This window comes from Halichoerus grypus, chromosome 10 (genome assembly GCF_964656455.1).
Source record: "Halichoerus grypus chromosome 10, mHalGry1.hap1.1, whole genome shotgun sequence".
Lineage (NCBI taxonomy): Eukaryota > Metazoa > Chordata > Mammalia > Carnivora > Phocidae > Halichoerus > Halichoerus grypus.
In genome coordinates this window covers 115416036-115426086 of record NC_135721.1, presented here as the reverse complement: position 1 = coordinate 115426086, position 10051 = coordinate 115416036, and the positions used below count along the sequence as shown (strand labels likewise).

Here is a 10051-nt window from a genome sequence, read left to right as displayed (position 1 = left end):
GAACTTGACTACACATTTTTCTAAAGAAGATATTCAAATGATCAATAAGTCCATGATAAGATGCTCAATATCATTAAGTCACCAGGGAAATTCAGATCAAAACTACAATAAAATAAATGCCACTTCACACTCACTAGGTTGGTTATATTTTTAAAATAATTTTTAAAAGGAAATAAATGTTGGTGAGGATATGGAGAAATTGGAACCTACATATATTGCTAGTGGGAATGTAAAGGTGCAGCTGCTGTGGATAACAGTTGGGCATTTAAAAAAATTAGAATTATCGTATGACCCAGCAATTCCACTCCCAGATATATACCCCAAAGAATTGAAAACAAGTGTTCAAACAAAAACTTGTACATGAATGTTCCTAGCAGCACTATTCACAAAAGGCAAAAGGTGAAAACAACCCAAATGTCCATCAATAGATGAATGGATAAGCAAAATGTGGTATATTCATACAATGGAATATTATTCGGCCATAAAAAGGAATGAAGTACTGATACATTCTACAACAGGAGTGAACCCTGAAAACATTATGCTAAGTGAAAGAAGCCAGACACAAAAGGTCACATATTGTATGATTCCATTTATGTGAAATATCCAGAACACATGAATTTATAGAGACAGAAGGCAAATTAGTGGTTGTTTAGGGATAGGGGAATGGGGGATTGGGAGGAAGGCAATATTTAAAGGGTACAGATTTTCTTTTTGAAGTGAAAAATTGACTGTGGTGATGGTTGCACCTGTGATTGTACTAAAAAGCATTGGATTGTGTGCTTTAAATGAGTGAATTGTATGGTATGTGCATTCTCTCTCAATAAAACAGTTTTTAAAAGATAGGATTTGGCAATATCCACTAGAGCTGAACACATGCAAATTCTATGACCCAGCAATCCTGGTCCTAGATAACTATATATCTATATCTATATCTATATCTATATCTATATCTATATCTATATCTATATCTATCTATCTATCTATCTATCTATCTATCTATCTATCTATCTATCTATATCCAGCAGAAAATTATACAGATGTTCATCCAAAGACGTGCAAGAATATTCATTGTAGCACTTTAAAAAATTGACCTGAGGGGCGCCTGGGTGGCTCAGTCCGTTAAGCGTCTGCCTTCAGCTCAGGTCATGATCCCAGCATCCTGGGATCGAGCCCCACATCAGGCTCTGTGCTCAGCAGGGAGCCTGCTTCTCCCTCTCCCTCTGCCTGCCTGTCTGCCTACTTGTGATCTCTCTCTGTCAAATAAATAAATAAAATCTTTAAAAAATAAAAAAATAAAAAGAAAATTGACCTGAAGTGGAAATTCACCATCAGTAGAATGGATAAATTGTGATATATTCAATTAATAAAATGTTATGCAGCAATGAAAAGGACAAACTACAACTATATATTAACAATATAGATGAATCTCAAAAACATAAAATTAAGCGAAAGAACCCAGACTCAAAAGAGTACACTCTCTATGGTTCCATTTATATAAAGTTTAACATCTGGCATGCCTAATCTATGGAGTTAGAAGTCAGGATACTGTTAACCCTCAGGGGCATGAGTAACAACTGGAAAGGGAGCACTAAGGGGCATTTGTGAAGCTGGCAATGTTCTATTTCTCAATTTAGGTGTTGTGTAGATAAGTGTTGTACACTTTCTGAAAATTCATCAGGAATTACACTTAGGACTTGTGTATCTTTATGTCTTTATATTATACTCTGATAAAAAGTTTTAAAATTTCAGAATATTTTTGAAAACAGGTTTTCAGTTTTTTTTTTAAAGATTTTATTTATTTGACAGAGAGAGAGCATGAGCTGGGAGGAGGGGTAGAGGGAGAGGGAGAAGCAGGCTCCTGCTTAGCAAGGAGCCCGATGCAGGGCTCAATCCCAGGATCCTAGGATCATGACCTGAACCGAAGGCAGTCGCTTAACCGACAGCCACCCAGGCGCCCGAAAACAGGTTTTTAAGTCCTAAAAATATTTCTCCTTTTTTTCTTTTTTTTTGGTCATTTCTTTTCAATTCTGTAGTTATCACCCTATTTCTATTTTTCAATCTTTTTTTTCCTAGTAGCGAGCCATTGCTTGCCCACACCAAACCTTTATGCAAAGTAGAAGTGACTGACTCCTCTTCAAGGCACCTTTATTTCCTGTTGTCAGAAATTGAGCTGATTTTGTAATAACGAGGCACTTTACTGCCATCTACTGGTAAATTGTCACAATAAAGTTATTATTTTTTAAGATTCTATTTTATTTTTATTTTTTATTTTTTTAAAGATTTTATTTATTTATTTGACAGAGAGAGACACAGCAAGAGAGGGAACACAAGCAGGGGGAGTGGGAGAGGGAGAAGCAGGCCTCCTGCCAAGCAGGGAGCCCGACGCGGAGCTCATGACCTGAGCTGAAGGCAGACCCTTAACGACTGAGCCACCCAGGCGCCCCAAGTTTTTTTTTTTTAATTGTGGTAAAATATATAATTAATTTCACCATTTTAACTATTTTTAAGTGTACAGCCCTGTGGCATTAGGTACATTCATTGTGGTGCAACCATCACCACCATCCATCTCCAGAACTCTTTCATCTTCCCCAACTGAAACTCTGTACCCATTAAACAATAACTCTCCATTTCTCCTTCCTGCTAGCCCATGGCATTTCTACTTTCTATTCTATTCTTTCAATTCCACAGTATTCTACTTTCTGACTCTATGAATTTGACTATCTAGAAACCTCCTATAAGAGGAATCATATATTTTTCCTTTTGTGACTGGTTTATGTCACCTAGCAAAAGTCTTCAAGGTTCATCCATGTTGTAGCATGTGTCAAAATTTCCTTCCTTTTTAAGGCTGAATGATATTCCATTGTATGTTGTGAATACCACATTTTGTTTATCACTCATCTGATAGACATTTGGGTTGCTTTTACCTTTTGGCTCTGGTGAATAATGCTGCTATGAACATGAGTGTACAACAACTGCTCAGGTCCCTGCTTCTACTTTTTTGGGGGTAAAAATCCAGAAGTGGAATTCCTGCATCAATGGTAATTCTATGTTTAACTTTTGAGGAACCTCCAAATTGTTTTCCACAGCTGCTGCATCATTTACATTCACACCAGCAATGCATAAGTGTTCCAATTTCTCCATATCCTCACCAACACTTGAAATTTTCTGGTGTGTGTGTTTGTGTGTGTTTTCTTTTATAATGGCCATCCTAATGGGTGTAAAATGGTCTCATTGTGGTTTTGATTTGCCTTACCCTAATGACTAGTGATATGGAACGTCTTTTCACCTGCTTATGGGCCATTTGTATGTCTTCTTTGGAGAAATGTCTATTCAAGTCCTTGGCCCATTTTTAAATAGGATTTTTGTTGATGTTGTTGAGTTTCTAGAATCTTTCAGAGCTTTCTTACCCCTAGAAATTTTTGTGAGACTTGGAGGTTTGTGGATGATGTCATCTCAGTCTCTGGGCTGGCTTCTGGCAGGAACTTTGTCTAACTAGTTTCTCATTCAGTCTTTCGGATTAATTCATTAATCAAGTAACTAATTTTATCATTATCCAAAGAGTCATTCTGTGGCTATGTCAGATTTATAGGCTAACATGAAAGAATATATGTGTATATGTTTATATGAAATTCAAGAATTGTCAAACTTGATCTAAGGTGCTAGAAGTCAAAATAGTGGTGCCTCTGGGAGAGCAAGTATTGACTGGGAGGGGACATATAGGAGGAGATAAAAGGGAACTTTCTGGGTTAATAGTTCTATAACTTGATCAGGGTGGTGGCAACACAAGAACACAGGTAAAAATTTATTATGCATATACTTAAGATGTTTGCATTTTGCTCTATGCAAATTATACCTCACTTTTTAAAAATTGAAAGAAAAAGCTTAAAAAAATTTCCCCCCCCAGGACCTCGTAAGTCCTTTTGGTGTTAATTTCCTAGGCTCAAGGACCTGAGATGCCTCCTTGTGGCCCTCTTTATTTTTCTTTGCCCTCTTGGGCCCATCACCTAGCAGTGTCCAGGATTCACAAACATAACAAATATTTATTGAGCACCTCCTCTGTGTCAGGCACAGTGCTATATGCTGAGGAACCCGTGGTAAACAAGATGGATAATGTCTCCCTCCTTTTGGAGTCCACAGTCTAGTGGTAAAGACAAGGAATAAATTAACCTACTATGTCCTACTGAGGACAAGTTAGAGAACCTGTCTGGGGAATGGTCAGGGAAGGAATCCTTGAGGTAGTGATGTCTGAGCTGGGATCTGAAGGCTGATGAGTTATCTAAGTAGGGAGAGCATTTCAGGCAGCAGGATCAGCATGTTCAAGGGTGCTGAGAAGGGAGGAAGTACAATGTGTGAAGAAGATCATTGTAATTACAGCCCAGAAAGAGAAGAAGAGGGCCCTAAGTTAAGTCTGGAGAGGTAGCAAGGGCAACAGTAAGACATCTATTTGAACTTTATCTTAAGAGCAATATGGACCATCAAACACTTTTAAATAGGGGAGAGACCTGATAAAATTTCTGACTTAGAAACATTACTCTGACAGCAGGGTGGAGAAAAGATTGAAGGGGAGCCAGGGAGGATGTGAAAAGGCCTTGGATCACTACTGCACCAGTCCAAGCACACCATGTATGCTCAATGGAATGGAAGGACTCCAGACTCCTTTTCTTAGATGAGACTAGTATGCCCGACCAGTATGCAATCGGTTTACAATACACCGGCTCATCTTCTATCTTCTATAATGCTCATGACAAACTCTTTAATTCCCAACTAACAGATGAGGAAGCTGAGGTTCAGAGGCAAAGAAAGTCACATAGCTATCAAGAGTGAAAGCCAGTTCTGAATCCAGGCCTGTATGACAGACATTAATTTCAGTGCTGGGGAGGCGTCCCTACATTTGGGGAGAGGGGAGGAGCCACATTCCCTTGCACCTACTGAGCTTGCTAGGATGATGGTGAGGGGACAAAGTAGAGAGGGACTTATAGGCAAATAATAATAAAGGCTACAGGTTATCTTTATCACCGTTAACCTTATTAGACACTATGTGTTAGGCACTGTGCCAAGTGCTTTCCATGTCTTCCCTCATTTCCTCTCTGCAAGCACTATTATCCCCATATTTCAGATATGTACACTGAGGCTTGGAGAGCTGACTTGCCCAAGGACACCCGGTCAGAGGGCTTCTATAGGGCTGTGCCACTAATGATATCACAGCTCCAGGAGACAGACGCTCTCCCAAACCCGTCCCTAAACTCTGCACCCAAAAAAGCGGGCGCGCGCTCCGCCCCGCGCTATCGGGGACGTTTGGCCACGTGATCAGGGCCCGCCCCCGCCCGCCCCGCCCCCGCCCGCGCTCCCACCCTCTCTCCCTCCCTCCCCCTCCCTCCCCGGCCCGGTCCGGCCCATCCCCCTCCCCGCCGGCTCCCAGAGGCCCTGCCGGGTCGGGCTGCGGGCGGCCGGGCGCCGACGGCCGGACTGACGGACGCACGCGAGGGCGGACTGACGGACACACGGAGGGCGGCGGGTACGCACGGCCCGGGCCGCTGCTCCGAGGCCCGCCCGGGAGGGCAGGGGCCGCGCTCAGGTGAGGTGACGGCGACGCGGGCCCGTAAGGGGTGGGCCCGCCGGGCGTCTGGGGTCCCGGCCCCGCTGGCTCCTAGGGAAGGAGGCGCCGCCTGGGCCCGGCGCGGGAAAATGGCGCCGGCCGGCTGTGGAACACGGCTCCTGTGCGGGCCCGGCCCGGAGCCGCCCCGCCCGCCGCGCTCGTGTCCCCGTCGCCATGTTGGGGAGCGGGCCCCGGGCCTGCGGGCGGGGGTGCTGGAGGGAGCGGGGGCCGGCCGGGGTTGGGGAGGGTGCGAGACGCGGGGTCTGGGGCGCTGAGGGAGTGCAGGGCCGGCCGGGGTCTGCACAGGATGGCGCTCCAGGCCCGAGGAACTGGCGGGAGCCGACCGTGGGGTCTTGGGCGGGGGTCGAGAAGGGACACTGAGTCCAAACGGAACTGGGGTCAGGGTCCGTGAGGCTGGAGGCCAGGACTGGAGTTTGGTTAGGCTGTTCGTGTTCAGGACCCAGAGGGCGTGGGGTCCGAGCTCAGGCTGTCAAGAGCCGGGACAGTTCTTTGTGGAGGGCGGGGGGTGGGGGGAGGCTGTTCATTAGAAGTATTAGAAATGGGGGCCCTTTGGATGCAGGCGTGAGTATCATATTGGGGCAGTTCTCGGAGTCGCGGGGCCGAATTGCAAAGCCTTATAACTCCCGAGAGACTTAGGACATATGTTCCCCTAGCATATTCTACTCCCTATTGGGAAGAGCAACAGAAAATAGGAAGACTTTGATGAGAAAGAGGGAAAAAGGGGACTGAGGTTTGGGTGCAGGAGCTGGCCAGCAAATGGGGTGCATGGAGTGGAACTGGTTGGCAAGAAGAAAGAGCCTCCATCAACTTAGGGAGTTTGTGTGTGTCTTTAAAAGGAGGGACCGGGCTGTTTGTGGGCGGTGACCCAAGGTGTCTTCCCAGGAAGGGGACAGCCCACTGTTTTAAGAGCAGGGTCACCTGGGGAGGTCATCAGAAAGGCGTTTTTGAAGCCAGTAAGAATGGTGAAGATGAATGAATTGTAAAAACTACAAGGATCTTAGAGATCATGTAACAATTTTAGATCATATAGTGATTTTAGCTGAGACATAGAAAGGTAAAGATGACTCCTCAAGATCTTACAAGTTCCTGGCCGAGGAGGTCCTCTGCCTCCTCATTCAACACGCTGCCTTAGAGGAATTTGTTCGCTGTGGGAAAAGTGTTAAGGTGAGCTTGGCAGCATATATCAAAGAACTGTTAATCTGTTTTGTTTTGGTAATTAGTTTGACAGTAGAAAAACTGAAGGGGGGGGATACAAAAAAAGTACAGGTGATCAGCTATTTGATAATTTCCAGCCCACATCCATTTGTGCAAAGAAGTTATCTTCAGGACCCTTTTGACATCTAACTTTCTGGAGTTTTAAGGGATGCTTCTTCTGTTCTGGGTGTCTACTATACAGCAGAGGGACACAGAAAGCCGAAAAAGATAACAGTGAACAATGGCACACACCCAGGATCTCTATCATGATCAAACTCCAATTAAAGTTTGATCAAGGGGTGCCTGGGTGGCTTGGTCGGTTGGGCGTCTGCCTTTGGCTCGGGTCATGATCTTGGGTCCTGGGATCGAGCCCCGCATCGGACTCCCTGCTCGGTGGGGAGTCTGCTTCTCCCTCTCCCTCTGCCTGCCCCTCTCCCTCTGCCTGCCCCTCTCCCTCTGCCTGCCGCTCTCCCTGCTTGTGCTCACTCTCTCTCTCTGTCAAATAAAAAAAAAAAAAAATCTTAAAAAAAAAAAAAAGTTTGATCAAGATAGAGAAGAGTTCAAAGTTCATACGGGTTATGGAAGAATTCTGAGGGAAACTATGCAAATCAGTCATGAAATAGTAGTTCCAGGACTCCCATAAAATCAACAAGGACTTTCAACGAAAAGGTTATGAAGATGTCCATAGCAAGTAAGATTTTCAATATATATTCAATGTGTATATACCATACATATATGCAGCATCAAGATTCATTTGTTCTGGCTCTTTCTAATGCAAGAAGGCCTGACTTTGTGCATTGGGACCCTCTGGCATCTAGTGAAGCTGCTCAGAATAATAGTAACCCCTCTCAGAATAATATTTTTAATTGAGTAAAAAAAAAAAAATACTGTTTTATAGAGAAAACCATTATATTAAAATACCAAAATACACAAATTATAAAATAGTAATATAGATATAATTTATCAGTACATTAAGAAATCAGATCTAGTGTTGGGTCTGATAATTACAATTTTAAACACATGATGAATATAAATAATACTTTAAGATATCAGCAAAAACTGTAATGAACATAATACTTTAAGATATCAGCAATACCTGTAATATGATGTAAAGATATCTGTGATAACTGTGACAGAGTCACAGATACCTCTGATACTAGAGTGGTTCGTTGCCTATAATTCATATTTGAAGAAAATGGTAACTTTCAGTTAGAAGTTAGTGAAAATAAAGAAGTAGTTTTGTTTTTTTTCCTATCCAGGTTCACAGACCCTTCTGAATTCTGTCTGTGGATTCCCATCTATGAACCCCAGGTGAAGAAACCCTGCTCCTACCACCAAGCATGTCTTCCATGCAGCAGACATTTACTGTGCACTAAGATATGTCAAGCATTATGCCAGGCTCTGAGGATTCAAAGGTCTTTAAGGCAGGGTCTTTTCACTTTAGATATTCAGTCTCATGAGAGAAATGAACATAAAAACAATGATAGTTCAGGATGAATACCAAAGCGGTATCAAAGGTTGTAAAAACAGAGGTGGGCACGACTCAGCTCTAGGAGTCAGGGAAGGTTTTGTGAAGGGGTGATAACTTGAGATGTGTCCTGAAAGGTGGAGGAGTTTGCCAGATGCAGAGTTGGAGAAAAGAGCTTTCCGGGTAAAGGCATGCACTTTCAGAAAATACAGTTGAATGTGGTGGGAGCATAATATGTGTGTGGAAAAAGTGGTCAGAGATGAGATGGAACTGTTGTTTGGAACCTGGCTGTAAAGGACTTTGCTAAGGAGTTTGGACTGAATCTTAGCTGATAGGGAGGCATTCATGGTTTCCAAGGAGGAAGTGTGTATGATTTGGTTTAATTTTTAGGAAATAAATGGATGTTCTTTGAATGGGGGTGGACTGGAGAGCAGAGCCTAATCATGACAGAGGCTGTGAGCTTTGAACAAAGTTAGAATTTTCAGGTATTGATAATTGACATTGCACGTGGTAAGAGAAAAGGAGTATTTTAGATTTTTGGTTTGGGATGGTGGCTGTCAAAGAGGTTATAAAAAGGGTGAAAGGAAAATGAAGCAATAATTGTCACAAATTAGGAAGAAGTTTTTTGGGGTAGAGTAATAGACTTTGGAAACCATTGTGAAGCTGTCAAGTGTGTATTTTTCACTTAAGGAAATCAGTGGTCAGTGTCAGCAGACATAAAAGCAGGGAAAGGGATGCCTGGTTGGCTTAGTTGATTAAGCGTCTGCCTTCGGCTCAAGTCATGATCTCAGGGTCCTGGGATCATACCCCATGTCGGGCTCCCTGCTCAGTGGGGAGTATGCTTCTCCCTCTCCCCCTGCTTGTGCTCTCTCTCTCGCTCGCTCACTCTCTCTCTCAAATAAATTCTTAAAAAAAAAAAAACCTGCCAATTTAAAAAAATAAAAAAATGAAAAGCAGGGAATGTAGGAAAATCACAACTTCTATGTCAGAGGTCAGCAAACTATGGGCCATGTCAGATTTGGCCCACCACCTATTCAGGTAAAGTTTTATTGCAACACAGGCACATTTACGTATTGTCTTTAGCTGATTTCACACTACCTATGGCAGAGTTGAGTAGTTTTACAGAGAAGATACATAGTTCACTATATATTTACTGTCTGGCCGTTTACTAAAGATGCTTGCCAATCTGATCAGTGTCTGAGGATTGGATGTTCAGCTTCTGGTTTGCCATCTAGTTCCTATAAAATGGAGAATAACCAACTTGGATTTGTCCTCCTGGCTGGGTCCCCCATGCTCTGTGTATCTGCAGTATGACATAGAGCCCTGAATATTTTATATTGGTCAGCAACGCCTAGGTCTTTTCTGGGGTCTGCTGTGTGGCAATTGTGGTAGTGACAGGTCTTCACAGCTTAGACCATGCTGGGGCTTATTTTGCCATTTTTCTATTGGGTTGTCTTTTTCAAAAGATTTCCTTTTATTTTCTGATTAGTAATCCTTTGTTGGTTATGTGTATTATAATTTCCCAGGTTGTTGTTAATCTTTTAAATCTCTTTTTTTCTCTTGTTAAAAGAATTTGTGAATTTTAACAAAGTCAAATCTATCAGTCTTTTCCTCCCCCAAGATTTGCAATTATTCTTTATATTATCTTCTTGAATCTCCACTGTTTTGCCTTTGATGTTTAGATCTCTAATCTATCTGGAGTTGACTCTTAATGTGTGATGTGAGATAGGGTCCAGTTTCATTTTTTTCGTATGTATAACCAATTATCCCAG

The 10051-nt window shown here is 42.9% G+C and overlaps 1 protein-coding gene across 8 annotated transcripts in view; it reads left to right on the top strand.

Annotated features, from left to right (window-relative positions):
- Positions 1-5384: 5384 nt before the first annotated feature.
- The window catches only part of NCOA6 (nuclear receptor coactivator 6), a 101523-nt gene continuing 96856 nt past the window's right edge, over positions 5385-10051 (top strand). For 7 of the 8 annotated variants that reach the window (XM_078057114.1, XM_078057117.1, XM_078057116.1 and 4 more), the window contains exon 1: positions 5385-5575. The gene's annotated coding sequence lies outside the window, so the exon portion shown is untranslated. Of the gene's footprint in view, positions 5576-6184; positions 6782-10051 lie in introns of those variants that run through there. The other variant, XM_078057112.1, reaches the window with a different exon arrangement.